Source organism: Budorcas taxicolor, chromosome 11 (genome assembly GCF_023091745.1).
Source record: "Budorcas taxicolor isolate Tak-1 chromosome 11, Takin1.1, whole genome shotgun sequence".
Lineage (NCBI taxonomy): Eukaryota > Metazoa > Chordata > Mammalia > Artiodactyla > Bovidae > Budorcas > Budorcas taxicolor.
Window position 1 is genome coordinate 137909695 of NC_068920.1, and position 15300 is coordinate 137924994.

The 15300-nt window shown below is 45.9% G+C and overlaps 1 long non-coding RNA gene and 1 other non-coding gene across 2 annotated transcripts in view; one reads left to right on the forward strand and one right to left on the reverse strand.

Moving 5' to 3' along the window:
• LOC128055363 (uncharacterized) overlaps positions 1 to 15300 on the reverse strand; it is a 70738-nt gene that overhangs the window by 31618 nt on the left and 23820 nt on the right. The window lies entirely within an intron of this gene.
• Positions 12110 to 12181, forward strand: TRNAS-GGA (transfer RNA serine (anticodon GGA)). Its single transcript has one exon. It is a non-coding gene; the product is annotated as a tRNA-Ser (tRNA).

Consider the following 15300-nt stretch of genomic DNA (forward strand, 5'->3'; position numbering starts at 1 on the left):
AAACATTTCCTAGAGGGGTGAGAGAATGAATGAGCTGATGAGAGAATGAATGAATGAGTGAGCAAGTAAAGAAATAGATTAGAGCTAAGCGAATGAGTCAAAGTATGAATAAGAGCTTGTATGAATGCACAACCTCCCCACTAAGCTCTGAATTCAGAGATCAGTCTGAGAACCAAGTGATGGTGTCCATGGGCTCTCTGGGAGTTTATTAATACTACTTGGGTTGCCTGCATGAGGTGGGAAGGAGCTTGGAAAGAGCTATCAGCACTACACAGCCTTGGGGAAGCGGCCCTGAGAAGCTCAGTGTAAGGAGACAGTAGAACGTACCCCTGGGCAGAGCCCCCAAAGATGCTACCTGGTACAGACCAGAAGAGGTTTGGCTGGTCCTTCTCATTGCTGACCGGACAGACCCGAGGCTCTCAGCACAGGCTTATCTGTGTGGTCCCTGATCTATGCAGGGTGATTCAACCTCCTCCCCTCCCATGAGCTTGGAAGTGCCCACACCTGATGAGAAGTTTAAACAAGGCTCCTGCTAGGTCCTTGTACATAAGTACATGCCTCTCTCAGTCCCTGACATCAAGGATCCTGACCCCTGTGTCCCTCAGTCTCCAGATGGTCATCCCCATGCCCTTTTTCCTTCCATACCTGACCCTGGCTATATAGAAACCCTGGGCTGACATGGCTTATGGAACCAGTCCTCACCCCTCTGCCTGCTCAGCCCTTTGTCCATCAGTTCTACCTTTAACTTGACTCCTTTGCCCAGCTATGGCTTGTGCTTTGTACCTTCCCAGAAGGAACATAAGGAGCAGATAAGTGAGATGTTAAAGACATTCTACCTCTTCTACTTGATCAGAGAAAAGGAAGGCCAGGGTGGGTGTTTATGGAGCGAGCTGGTTCTTCACTTACCAAGAAACTCCACAGTGGGTGGAGGGAGGGCGGAGAAGAACCTATGTAACGATAAGAGGGTCTGAGAACCTGGGCCAGACAACACCTTGGGTTCAGAGGGAAGGAAGGACGAAAAGAAAAAGCACCTGTAATTTCAGTACCCAGCATGCTGTCATGTGTTGACATGCGTTCCTGAAGTCTTTTTCCCCTGCATATATGTTCTGTTAATTTATAAATACCAGATTATACTGGATATACTATTTTTTTTATTGTGGCAAATATACTTCACATAAAATTTACCATTTCAAGCATTTTAAGTGTACAATTCAGTGGCATTGTGTATGTGCTAAATTGCTTCAGTTTTGTCCAACTTTTTGCGACGTATGGACTATAGCCTGCCAGGCTCCTCTGTTCCTAGGATTCTCCAGGCAAGAATCCTGGATTGGGTTGCCATGCCTTCCTCCAGAGGTTCTTCCCTGACCCAGGGATCAAACCCACATCTCTTATATCTCCTGTCTTGACAGGTGTACTCTTTACCCCTAGTGCCACCTGGGAAGCCCCTCAGTGGTGTTAGTTAAGTCCATTCAAACTGTTGTGAAACCATTACCATCACCCATCTCCAGAATGTTTTCATCTTCCCAGACCAAATCTCTGTCCCTTAAATACTAACTCCCCCTTCCCTGCCTCTGCACACTGTTGTTTAACCTTTTGTTTTGTTTTCACTTAAAAAATACCTTAAGAATTGTCTTCAGTGGCTTTCCCATGACTATTCTCAAAAACAAACCAGAACTTTCTTTCTCTGGGTCTCAGCCCGTGTGACAGGTTGGATCAGCCATGGTGTCATCTTGGTAGAAGATGTCAGCACGAGTTAACCAGCCAGCGTTAAGGGAAACTAAAATTTTAATCAACAGAGTCTTCCGGGAGCATATCTATCAAACACATCTTCCATCTGGCCTGAAGCTTAGCCTGGCCATCCCTCAGCCACTTTGGTGACACCACATTGCCTCCCCTCAGTGGCAACCTACTGATTTCCCACACAAGGACCAAGGGCATCCTGCTACAGAGCATGCAAGAACGTCCAGATCTTTTCCATTCTATACGGGGATTTGGGAGAGCACTAGCTCGGGTTCTGCCCCTAAACAACTATCCATGTGGACATTTGCAGAGGCTGTCCCCATTTGCCAAGGTCACTGTGCACACCTTTCTCCTCCCAGAGTTCCAAACAGGGAGCAGGGTAGAAAACCCTTCTGTTTTCAGTTTTCCTTTTAATCTGTGTATCTATATAGCTCCCAGACTCTTTTGTTGACCATGATGGCTACTCCATTTCTTCTAAGGGATTCCTGCCTGCAGTAATAGATATAATGGTCATCTGAGTTAAATTCACCCATTCCAGTCCATTTTAGTTCGCTGATTCCTAGAATGTTGACGTTCACTCTTGCCATCTCCTATTTGACCACTTCCAATTTGCCTTGATTCATGAACCTGACATTCCAGGTTCCTATGCAATATTGCTCTTTACAGCATCGGTCCTTGCTTCTATCACCAGTCACATCCACAGCTGGGTATTATTTTTGCTTTGGCTCCATCCCTTCGTTCTTTCTGGAGTTATTTCTCCACTGATCTCCAGTAGCATATTGGGCACCTACTGACCTGGGGAGTTCCTCTTTCAGTATCCTATCATTTTGCCTTTTCATACTGTTCACGGGGTTCTCAAGGCAAGAATACTGAAGTGGTTTGCCATTCCCTTCTCTAGTGGACCACATTCTGTCAGACCTCTCCACCATGACCCGCCTGTATTGGGTGGCCTCATGGGCAGCCTCATGGGCATGGCTTAGTTTCATTGAGTTAGACAAGACTGTGGTCCTAGTGTGATTAGATTGACTAGTTTTCTGTGATTATGGTTTCAGTGTGTCTGCCCTCTGATGCCCTCTTGCAACACCTACGGTCTTACTTGGGTTTCTCTTACCTTGGGCGTGGGGTATTTCTTCACGGTTGCTCCAGGAAAGCGCAGCCACTGTTCCTTACCCTGGACGAGGGGTATCTCCTCACCACCGCCCCTCTTGACCTTGAACGTGGAATAGCTCCTTTAGGCCCTCCTGCGCCCGAACAGCCACCGCTCCTTGGTCGTGGGGTAGCTCCTCTCGGCCATGCTATGTGCGCTGTCGCAGCTGCCCTCGCTATATGTGCTATGTGAACAGAATGATCTCTGTTTGTTTCTAAGGCAAACCATTTAATATCACAGTAATCCAAGTCTATGCCCCAACCAGTAACGCTGAAGAAGCTGAAGTTGAATGGTTCTATGAAGACCTACAAAACCTTTTAGAACTAACACCCAAAAAAGATGTCCTTTTCATTATAGGGGACTGGAATGCAAAAGTAGGAAGTCAAGAAACACCTGGAGTGACAGGCAAATTTGGCCTTGGAATACAGAATGAAGCAGGGAAAAGACTAATAGAGTTTTGCCAAGAAAATGCACTGGTCATAGCAAACACCCTCTTCCAACAACACAAGAGAAGACTCTACACATGGATATCACAAGACGGTCAACACTGAAATCAGACTGATTATATTCTTTGCAGCCAAAGATGGAGAAGCTCTATACAGTCAGCAAAAACAAGACTGGGAGCTGACTGTGGCTCAGATCATCAACTCCTTATTGCCAAATTCAGACTTAAATTGAAGAGAGTAGGGAAAACCACTAGACCATTCAGGTATGACCTAAATCAAATTCCTAATGGTTATACAGTGGAAGTGAGAAATAGATTTAAGGGCCTAGATCTGATAGATAGAGTGCCTGATGAACTATGGAATGAGGTTCGTGACATTGTACAGGAGACAGGGATCAAGACCATCCCCATGGAAAAGAAATGCAAAAAAGCAAAATGGCTGTCTGGGGAGGCCTTACAAATAGCTGTGAAAAGAAGAGAAGCAAAAGGCAAAGAAGAAAAGGAAAGATACAAGCATCTGAATGCAGAGTTCCGAGGAATAGCAAGAAGAGATAAGAAAGCCTTCTTCAGTGATCAATGCAAAGAAATAGAGGAAAACAATAGAATGGGAAAGACTAGAGATCTCTTCAAGAAAATTAGAGATACCAAGGGAACATTTCATGCAAAGATGGACTCGATAAAGGACAGAAATGGTATGGACCTAACAGAAGCAGAAGATATTAAGAAGAGGTGGCAAGAATACATGGAAGAACTGTACAAAAAAGATCTTCACGACCAAGATAATCACGATGGTGTGATCACTCACCTAGAGCCAGACATCCTGGAATGTGAAGTCAAGTGGGCCTTAGAAAGCATCACTAGGAACAAAGCTAGTGGAGGTGATGGAATTCCAGTGGAGCTGTTTCAAATCCTGAAAGATGATGCTGTGAAAGTGCTGCACTCAATATGCCAGCAAATTTGGAAAACTCAGCAGTGGCCACAGGACTGGAAAAGGTCAGTTTTCATTCCAATCCCAAAGAAAGGCAATGCCAAGGAATGCTCAAACTACCACACAATTGCACTCATCTCACACACTAGTAAAGTAATGCTCAAAATTCTCCAAGCCAGGCTTCAGCAATATGTGAACCATGAACTTCCAGATGTTCAAGCTGGTTTTAGAAAAGGCAGAGGAACCAGAGATCAAGTTGACAACATCTGCTGGATCATGGAAAAAGCAAGAGAGTTCCAGAAAAACATCTATTTCTGCTTTATTGCTATGCCAAAGCCTTTGACTGTGTGGATCACAATCAACTGTGGAAAATTCTGAAAGAGATGGGAATACCAGACCACCTGACCTGTCTCTTGAGAAACCTATATGCATATCAGGAAGCAACAGTTAGAACTGGACATGGAACAACAGACTGGTTCCAAATAGGAAAAGGAGTACGTCAAGGCTATATACTGTCACCCTGCTTATTTAATTTATATGCAGAGTTCATCATGAGAAATGTTGGGCTGGAAGAAGCACAAGCTGGACTCAAGATTGCTGGAAGAAATATCAATAACCTCAGACATGCAGATGACACCACTCTTATGGCAGAAAGTGAAGAGGAACTAAAAAGCCTCTTGATGAAAGTAAAAGTGGAGAGTGAAGAAGTTGGCCTAAAGCTCAACATTCAGAAAACGAAGATCATGGCATCTGGTCCCATCACTTCATGGGAAATCGATTGGGAAACAGTGGAAACAGTGTCAGACTTTGTTTGGGCTCCAAAATCACTGCATATGGTGATTGTAGCCATGAAATCAAAAGATGTTTACTCCTTGGAAGAAAAGTTATGACCAACCTAGATAGCATATTCAAAAGCAGAGACATTACTTTGCCGACTAAGGTCCGTCTAGTCAAGGGTATGGTTTTTCCTGTGGTCATGTATGGATGTGAGAGTTGGACTGTGAAGAAGGCTGAGCACCAAAGAATTGATGCTTTTGAACTGTGGTGTTGGAGAAGACTCTTGAGAGTCCTTTGGACTGCAAGGAGATCCAACTAGTCCATTCTGAAGGAGATCAGCCCTGGGATTTCTTTGGAAGGAATGATGCTAAAGCTGAAGCTCCAGTACTTTGGCCACCTCATGCGAAGAGTTGACTCATTGGTAAAGACTCTGATGCTGGGAGGGATTGGGGCAGGAGGAGAGGGGGACGACAGAGGATGAGATGCCTGGATGGCATCGCTGACTGGATGGACGTGGGTCTGAGTGAACTCTGGGAGTTGGTGATGGACAGGGAGGCCTGGCGTGCTGCGATTCATGGGGTCGCAGAGTCAGACATGACTGAGTGACTGAACTGAACTGAACTGATGATAGCTCCCGCATCTGATATGGAGATAGGAAGAGGAAGTCCAGACACACATACCCAACGTCTTGTTTCTTTTATCTCTCTGTTATCCTCCCTATATACTTCTGGGCCAAAGAGCTCAGCTCTCCACCTCCAGTCCAGGTGGAACATCCTGTCCTTCTTCGTCCCTCTGGCTAGAAGCCTGTGCGAGCAGCAGCCATGGACTGAATGGACGCTTTTCTTCTTTGAGCGAGAAGCTCTGTGGTGAGTATATCAAGCTTATTTCTTGAAATGAGAGCTAGAGAACATTCAGAAAGCTTGTGTGTTTGTGCTCAGTCGTTCAGTCGTGTTAGACTCTTTGCAATCCCACGGACTGTAGCCTACCAGGCTCCTACCAGGCTCCTCCATGGGATTTTCCAGGCAAAAATACTGCAGTGAGCTGCCATGCCCTACTCCAGAGGATCTTCCTGACCCAGGGATTAAACCCACATCTCTTGCTTCTTCTACATTGGCAGGTGGATTATTTACCACTAGCACCACCTGGGAAACCCAGAGGGCATCCAGAAAGTCCGAGGTTACCAAAGACATTGCTTTGAGATCTGCAAGTGCTACCCTCACCGCTGACAAACAAGCAGGATCTCAGCAGGCCAGGGGCCCCTATTCTGTGCTACTTTAAGGGGAAGATGGCAGAGTCTGATGAAGGGTGGGCCAGCTACTAGAGAAACAAACACTTATTCTGTTTCGGCAAATTTAAAGAAAAAAGAAAAACCAAAATGAGACAAATTTTTGAAAAATGAAGACAGAGAGAAATTTGGTGAAACCAGATGCCCACAAAACCTCAGGGCCCACCTCTCCATCAGGGACATCATGGCTGTTGCTTAAATGAAAGCAGTCGGGCTTGTGGAATCGTGGATGAGAGGGGCTGGCCTTGCACTGGCCCATGTGTGCAGTTATGCCGAGGCCAGCCACCGGAAGCTCCATTTCTGGCCTTCCCATGCTCCAGCCAGGAAAGTGGTATTTCTTCTGTAAGTGGTGTTTCTTAGACCTTGCCTCTTGCTGGGCTTCCACCTTCTTTTGGAAGGAATAGGAGCTACAGAGCCAGCCATGTCAGCTCAGCTAAAGCAGGAGGAACGGACTAGTTCTGCAGATTGGTGTGGCTGAGCCCAGAAAAAGTGACCCCAGGATCCAGGGATCTGCAGGATGCTGGTCAGGGGCAGTGACTTGCTACCAAAGGCCCTGGCCTCCCAGACCCGGGTCCTCAAACTCCTCTTGACTAGGGCTGTTCTCAGAGCCCAGAGGAGCTGAGGCTGCCCCTGGGTGGTCACAGCTTTGAAGCTGGCCTATGTGTGCACGTGTGTGTACATGTGTGTATGCATGCATGTGTACGTGTGTGTGTGTGCATGTATGTCTGCATGTATGGATGTGTGCATGAATATAAGTATGGTATAGGGGAGGTGAGGGAGAGGCGTGGGTTGCAATTGGGGCCTGACCCCAAGTAAGTGCTCTGTTGCGGGGGTTTCCTCCCAGGACGCCCCCTCTCCCACCATATCATTCCATATTTTCCCCTTCATCTGGAAAAACTTAGTTTCTCTTGGCCAGACCATGCTCAGACGCAGCTTCTCTGACCTGTGGCCACAAGGAGACTTTGAGGGTCTCAAACATGGGGTCTCACACACCCAGGCAAGCAGGCCCAGGTGAGGCTTCCAGGTGGGGTGGGATGGAGCAGCCTGGGGTCCAGCCTGGACTTTTGCCACCCTGGACAATCTGAGAGCCTGTATTTCCTGGAAGAATCCTTTCAAAAACGCCCTGGGACATGAGCATTGGGGATAAGGCCCAGTTCCAATTTCTAAGGCTCTGGAGCCCTTGAGAGAGCAGAGGAAAGGGACTGTCAACTCAGAGATCTTGAGGAGGCCCTGGCTCTTCTCTGAGCCTGAAACACCCCATCTGTCCAAGGTCGTTCAGTAGGCTGCTCTGTCTCTCTGCTTCAGTAAAGCAGTGAAGAAGGAGGAGTCCTTGCCCCCTCTACTGAGCATGGCGTTCCTACCTCACCCCATCTATCCTACCCCCAACCTCACCCCTAGACAGAGGCAGAGCACTGGCAGAGGCTGGGAGGGTGGACACTGGGTCGGGACTGTGAGTTGCTGCCCTCTAGTGGGCCCAGAGGGAGGGAGGGAGAGAGAACTAGATAGAAAGGAGAGAGTTGGGAGAGGGAAGGGACAGGGAAAGGGAGAGAGAAAGCCCTCAAGCAAAGGAGGGTAGAGGAGGTTGGGGTGGGGGAGGACACAGGAGATGGAGCAAGCTGAAGAGGAGAGGTCTCCATGTGGGCATCTCCGCCCCTGGGCAGCGCTCTTTCCCACCACATGGTCCATGTTCCCACCTGACTTGTACACCAGCCACCAAGAGCTCTTATCTGGTTGAGTGCAACCAGGGCTCTCACTCAGCTCCAAGAGCTCCAACCAAGATGGGAATTCCTGAACCCACTGGGGTTTTTGCTGGGATGGTCCAGGTGTTTCCTCTTGAGAGGCCCCCTCTGAAGGGCAGCAGCCAGATGGGTCAGCTTGGGTTTCATCTCTCCATGCCTCCAACTGCTCCATTGATCCCTCTGATTTCCACTCCACATTTATGTTTCTGCTAAATCTGTATTTCTGTCCTTGAGATTCCTCCAGAACTTCAGACCTATACACCCAGCTGTCTACTGGATTCTCCATCTACCTGTCCCTTAAACACCTCAAAGCTCAACACATCTGAAACCGAACTCATCACCTTCCCCAGGCCCTCTTTTCCTAGCAGCCCTGCCAGGATTCCTTGATCATTCTCCATTTTTTCTCAGAGGTGTACCCTCTTGTGGCCACCAAGCTCTCCCTCAGGAAGGACAGGTTTAATCCCCAAATGCTAGGAGTGCCGCTGGCAGAAAGCCCTCAGCTGTCCATCTGCCTCAGGGATATCGTCAGCAGCAGGGACCCATCTTAGCTATGCCCACTCCTTTCCCAGTGAGGTCTACATCCAAAGAACCATCACTGTGGGAATCGAAAGCCCCGTCCCATCGCTGGGGTTGGCACAGTTCTGCAGGGTCATCCACGTATGGTCAGCTGGGCTTGCTGTTGAGGCTGCATTGTGGCTCACTTGTCCATCTTCCCATCGTGCTTCCTTTCCTTCCCTCCTCCAGGTGCTGATGCCAAGAGAGCTACCTAATCAACCTGTGGAACTGGAATCTGTCTCAGACCCCCCTTTCCAGGAAATGCATTCTGGGCACAAACCTGAGTCCTGGCTGATGTCTCCTCCTCCCCACCCACAATCAAGAAAAGCAGGCCAGTCTTCCTTGCCATATGCCCCAGGTCCCACCACATCCCTCACACCCTCTGCCACCAGCCCAGGTCCCCTCCACAGACAGCGCTCACCCTCAGTTCCTTCCAGCACAGGGAGCCAGATTCATCTTCCAAAGCACCACCCTCTTCCCCAGAGATGCACTTTAACTCCAGCCCGCGTGCCTCACTCAGGGGTCTCCATTGTCTGAGCCAAACTGTCTCACAGCCTTTCCCTCTCTAGACCAGACAGGCCCCACCACACTCCCAGAGCAGGCCAGCCAGGGGCATGGTCCCATGTTGGAGCAGGAGGCCGGGTGGTACAGACTTTAGCCCTGCCTGGTTGCCCGTAGTAACGGGATGGAATCTCTCTGTGTCTGAGGCTCCCACTCAAGAGGCCCCTCTCTGGGCTGCGATGATTAACAGTTGTGAGCGGCACCAGGATCCATGTATCACAGACAGAGATGGATGCCTGGAGCAGGGTCAGGGCACAAAGGCAGTAACTCATGTTCCCCCAGGCTCACACAGTCTGCCCCTCACACAGTCCCCAGGCCCTGTGAGGACCCGGGACATGCCTGTGCCCAGTGAGAAGCGAGGATGAGGCCGGCGCCCTTCTCTGACAAACGACTCCAGTTTTTCTTTCCTCATCATCTAGACTTTTCCTTCTCTTACAGCACTGAACTTTATAGAGTCAGATCCTGTGGCACTGATTGAGCTTACTATCTTATATGTAAAATCAAGCCCTTAAAAGTCACTCACTCTGAGATTCAGAATTCTTTTTCTTTCTATATTTTTGCAGATTTTCGTTTCTAACTTTGGCGGGTATATAAAAATTGTTTTAATTTTTGCTCTTTCAGTTCATTTCAATTCAGTTCAGTCGCTCAGTCATGTCCAACTCTTTGTGACCCCGTGAATCACAGCACACCAGGCCTCCCTGTCCACCACCAACTCTTGGAGTTTACTCAAACTCATGTCCATCAAGTCGGAGATGCCATCCAGCCATCTCATCCTCTGTCATCCCCTTCTCCTCCTGCCTCCAATCCCTCCCAGCATCAGGGTCTTTTCCAATGAGTCAACTCTTCGCATGAGGTGGCCAAAGTATTGGAGTTTCAGCTTTAGCATCACTGTGTTTTTGAAAGAATAATGTATTTGTTCTTTGCTCTGTACATTTTGAAGTGGAATTTAGACAAAACTATAAAATTCTGCTCTTTTAAAAATTAATATACATTTTCACCTTCATAAATTATAGAAGCATTTTGCTTTTAAATGTAAAAGATGTGTATATACAAATCCAAACTTTTAAAACAACACTTCATTTTGATGTGATTTTCAAAGAGTTGTGTGTCTCTTCCATTATTTAATTGATTCTTAATGTTCTTCCTAAATATTTTATCTTTATTTCCAAAGTTTCTGGTTCCACATTAAAATTAGGGCTCAGAGTGACCTGCTTAAAAAACCCAGTTATATTCTTTACTTAGAAAAGACATCCAAATAAAGGTCCTTTAAATCAGTTAGTAACATTTATGTTTACATGTATGTTTATGTACATTTGAAAAATTTATGGAGGGATACAGAAGAAAATGTTAACTATTGTTGCCTCTAAGGAGTGAGATTGAGGAGTGAATATACGGTTCTGTGGTTGCTGGCATTTCTGCTGGCAAGGATGGTCAAGGGGATATTTTTTTATATCCACCTTATTTATAACTTTATTTATCCATTCATTTATTTTTGGCCATGCTGGGTCTTTGTTGCTGCTTGGCCTTTTTTCTAGTTGTGGCAAGTGGGGGGTACTCTCCAGCTGCAATGTGCAGGTTTCTCATTAGGCTGGCTTTCCTGGTTGCAGAGCAAGTGTCCTAGGGAGCTCGGGCTTCAGCAGTTGTGGCACGTGGGCTCAGTAGTTGCAGCTCCTGGGTTCTAGAGCACAGGCTCAATAGTTGTAGTACATGGGCTTAGCTGCTCCATGGCACGTGGAATCTTCCCAGACCAGGGATCGAATCCTGTGTCTCCAGCACTGAAAGGTGGATACTTTACCACTGAGCCACCAAGGAAGCCCTGGTATTTGTTTTTCATGTGGTTACTAAAGCAGAAATCTCCTTGGCTGGTATAACTTTGTAGTTGCAAAGAGACAGAGTACAGCGCATTCAATTTTTTATGTGAATTGCAGTGAAGATGGTATATCCTTAAGCCAGGAGCTGGAACAATGACTTCCTTAGCAGGCCAGTTCTGTGGTGTGAGGGGAGCCATACCCAGAAGCTCAGCCCCCCGTCTGCCCCTCCTACCCTTCCAATAATTTTGTAATCACCTAACTCCCCTGTAATAAGTCTCTTTCTAGTTCAGTTGTCTGGAGTCATTTTCATTATCTGCAACCATTCCTTAAACTGACATAGTGGGTAGAGAGGAGAGCTACAGGTGTCAGAGGTGCTCTTCATATGATATTACCAATGTCAATACCAATGCATATGTTAGCATGATTTACCCCCCAAGAATGGACAAGATGCCCTGATCCAGGTTCTGTCTTTGCACAGCAATACTGGTCCCTTCCTTTTCTTAGTTTCTCAGCCACTTCAACAAGATATCGCTGCTCATGTATTAGTCAGGACTGTTTAGTTGTGAATGACAGAAACTGTTAATTCAGTATACTACAGGCCAAAAAACAAAACAACAACAACAACAACAACAAAATATATATATATATAACGTTAGACACAACCAAACAGCAAGAAGGGTCAGGATAGATCCATCTTTTCCTCTCTTCCCCTTAACTTTCTTTCTCTCACTATTTTCCTGTCTCTCTGTCATGTAAATCTGTATATGTTAGCTTTTTCTCTCCCAGGCTGGCTGTCACCTACAAAAATGTCATTATGACTGCTGGCAGCTCTTGGCTCATAGCATCATAATTTGTAAAAGAAAGGAGAGGGACCTTCCTCCCTCGACTTCAGTTTGAAAAAGCCCCAGGGAATAATTCTGACTGAATTAATTTGGTTCAGATGCTTGTCCTTTGAATAATTCACTATATCATGAGAGTGGCCTAGCCTGGTTCAAGCAGGGTCTGTAACTGGAAAAGATGAAACTATGCAAATGACCACAATAATGTGAACTACTGGCTGCTCAACACTCAAACAATCCTATCTTTATATATATATAAAGATATATATATATATAAGGGCTTCCCTGGTGGCTCAGAGGTTAAAGCATCTGCCTGGAATGCAGGAGACCCGGGTTCGATCCCTGGGTCGGGAAGATCCCCTGGAGAAGGAAATGGCAACCCACTCCAGTACTCTTGCCTGGAGAATTCCATGGAGGGAGGAGCCTGGTAGGCTACAGTCCACAGTGTCATAAAGAATCAGACATGACTGAGCGACTTCACACACACACACATATAAATTTATATATATATAAATCCTATCTTTATATATATATATATGCAATTCTGTCATGCTTAGAAATACATTCAGTACGATAGACTGTTTCAAAAACAGCTGCAATAATTTCTTTCCATGTGCCCATGTCTTCAGACAGTCCTAGTGATATACTGGTAAATTGGTTCTCTGGGAAAAAAAAAAAAAAAAAAGCCCTGGTTGGTAGCATTTGCCAATTTCTGTGGTATAAATGTTCCCACTGTGGGCGATTTCAAGCTACAAGCTGTTTAACAACTAGTGTGAAAAACTCCTGGAAATTTAACAATCAGTTCTCAAACTCACATCGCTCCATCCCCTCCCATAATAACTTAGGGTTTGGCTGTATGTCACTTTGGGTGATAACAGCAAACTTGAAGCCAGCAGAGGCTTAATAAGTGCTTGCATGTTGAAGCTCACCCTCTCTCACTCCCCTTGGAACCCTGACATCAACCACACGAATGAAGTAGGTGATTGAGAGGGGCGGTGAGAGACACAAAACTAATCGTCCTATTCTCCTAGCCAACAGCTAGAAATGTGAGAAGGAGTTATTGGCCTCCAGAACTGGAGGGAAAGCCATAGAAGCTTATGTGAGCCCAGCGAAGGCTCATGGAACTATCCACTGAACCCAGCCTAAACTGCTGACCCACAGAATCATTGATTAATCACTGTTGCAAAGCATCTATTTCTGCTTTATTGACTATGCCAAAGCCTTTGACTGCATGGATCACAATCAACTGTGGAAAATTCTGAAAGAGATGGGAATACCAGACCACCTGACCTGCCTCTTGAGAAATCTGTATGCAGGTCAGGAAGCAACAGTTAGAACTGGACATGGAACAACAGACTGGTTCTGAATAGGAAAAGGAGTACGTCAAGGCTGTATATTGTCACCCTGCTTATTTAACTTCTATGCAGAGTACATCATGAGAAACGCTAGACTGGAAGAAACACAAGCTGGAATCAAGATTGCAGGGAGAAATATCAATAACCTCAGATATGCAGATGACACCACCCTATGGCAGAAAGTGAAGAGGAACTAAAAAGCCTCTTGATGAAAGTGAAAGAGGAGAGTGAAAAAGTTGGCCTAAAGCTCAACATTCAGAAAACGAAGATCATGGCATCCAGTCCCATCACTTCATGGAAAATAGATGGGGAAACAGTGGAAACAGTGTCAGACTTTATTTTTTTGGCTTCAAAATCACTGCAGATGGTGATTGCAGCCATGAAATTAAAAGACGCTTACTCCTTGGAAGAGAAGTTATGACCAACCTAGATAGTATATTCAAAAGCAGAGACATTACTTTGCTGACTAAGGTCCATCTAGTCAAGGCTATGGTTTTTCCTGTGGTCATGTATGGATGTGAGAGTTGGACTGTGAAGAAGGCTGAGCACCGAAGAATTGATGCTTTTGAACTGTGGTGTTGGAGAAGACTCTTGAGCGTCCCTTTGACTGCGAGGAGATCCAACCAGTCCATTCTAAAGGAGATCAGCCCTGGGATTTCTTTGGAAGGAATGATGCTAAAGCTGAAGCTCCAGTACTTTGGCCACCTCATGCGAAGAGTTGACTCACTGGAAAAGACTCTGATGCTGGGAGGGATTGGGGGCAGGAGGAGAGGGGGACGACCGAGGATGAGATGGCTGGATGGCATCACGGACTCGATGGACATAAGTCTGAGTGAACTCCGGGAGTTGGTGATGGACAGGGAGGCCTGGCCTGCTGCGATTCATGGAGTCGCAAAGAGTCGGACATGACTGAGCGACTGAAATGAACTGAACTGAACTGAACTGTTGTTGATTCATCTCTAAGTTGTGTCCGACTCTTTTGTGACCCCATATACTGTAACTTGCCAGACTCCTCTGTCGATGGGATTTCCCAGGCAACAGTATTAGAGTGGGTTGCCATTTCCCTTTTTCAAGGGATCATCCCTGACCCAGGAATCAAACCCCTCTCTCCTACATTGGCAGGCAGATTCTTTACCACTGAGCCACCTGGGAAGTCCATATATCCTGTTACAGAAGCTAAAATATATTCCTCAAACTCCCTTCCAGCTTGGGTGTGGGCATATGATCTTGGTTCTGCCAAACAGATGCATTTACCTTTTGAATCGGAGAACTGTGATGTGAAGAAGTAGGAAACCCATTTGGTTTATTAGTGGTGACATTTCTAGGGACAGTGTCAGTATCATTGGTGTGGGCAATGCAAACTTCAGGGTTTCTCCCAGGATCTTCATCACATAATTTCTATGTAATGATCTGGAATATTGTCCCTGTCTTCATAGCCTCCAAGCCTAGTTTTTCAGTCTTCTTTCCTTTCTAACACACAGAATACTCCTACCACGTTCTATAGAGTTTGATGGGAAACAGAGAAGCTCCGTGGTCCAACTGTCTGGGTTTAAACCCTAACTTTATCACTAATTGGCTGTGTGACCTTAAGAAAGTTCCCTAACCTCTTTATGCACTTTTTCCATCGTAATGTGCAGTTAACTATAGTATCATAGTATCAACCGTAGTATCATAGTATCAACCGTAGTATCATAGTATCAAACATAGTATCATAGTATCAACCGTAGTATCATAGTATCAACCATAGTATCAATCACATACTATCAATGTGGGGTTAACCATAGAATGGTAATACTATGGTAATGGATATATTACCATAAAATACATAGTAATAGATACTATGACAACAGCTATTATTGTTGTCATAAAGGTTGTGGTAAGGATTACATTGGTTTCATACAAGCAAAGAATTTCAAATGATAGTTGGCAAAGTTTAAATGCTTAACAAATGCTGTGTATGTGCTCAAGTCACTCAGTGGTGTCCAACTCTTTGCAACCCCATGGACTGTAGCCCACCAGGCTCCTCTGTTCATAGGATTTTCCAGGCAAGAATACTGGAGTTGCTATTAATAAATGTTAATAAAATTAATAAAAGTTGCCACGAATAAATGTTAGTAC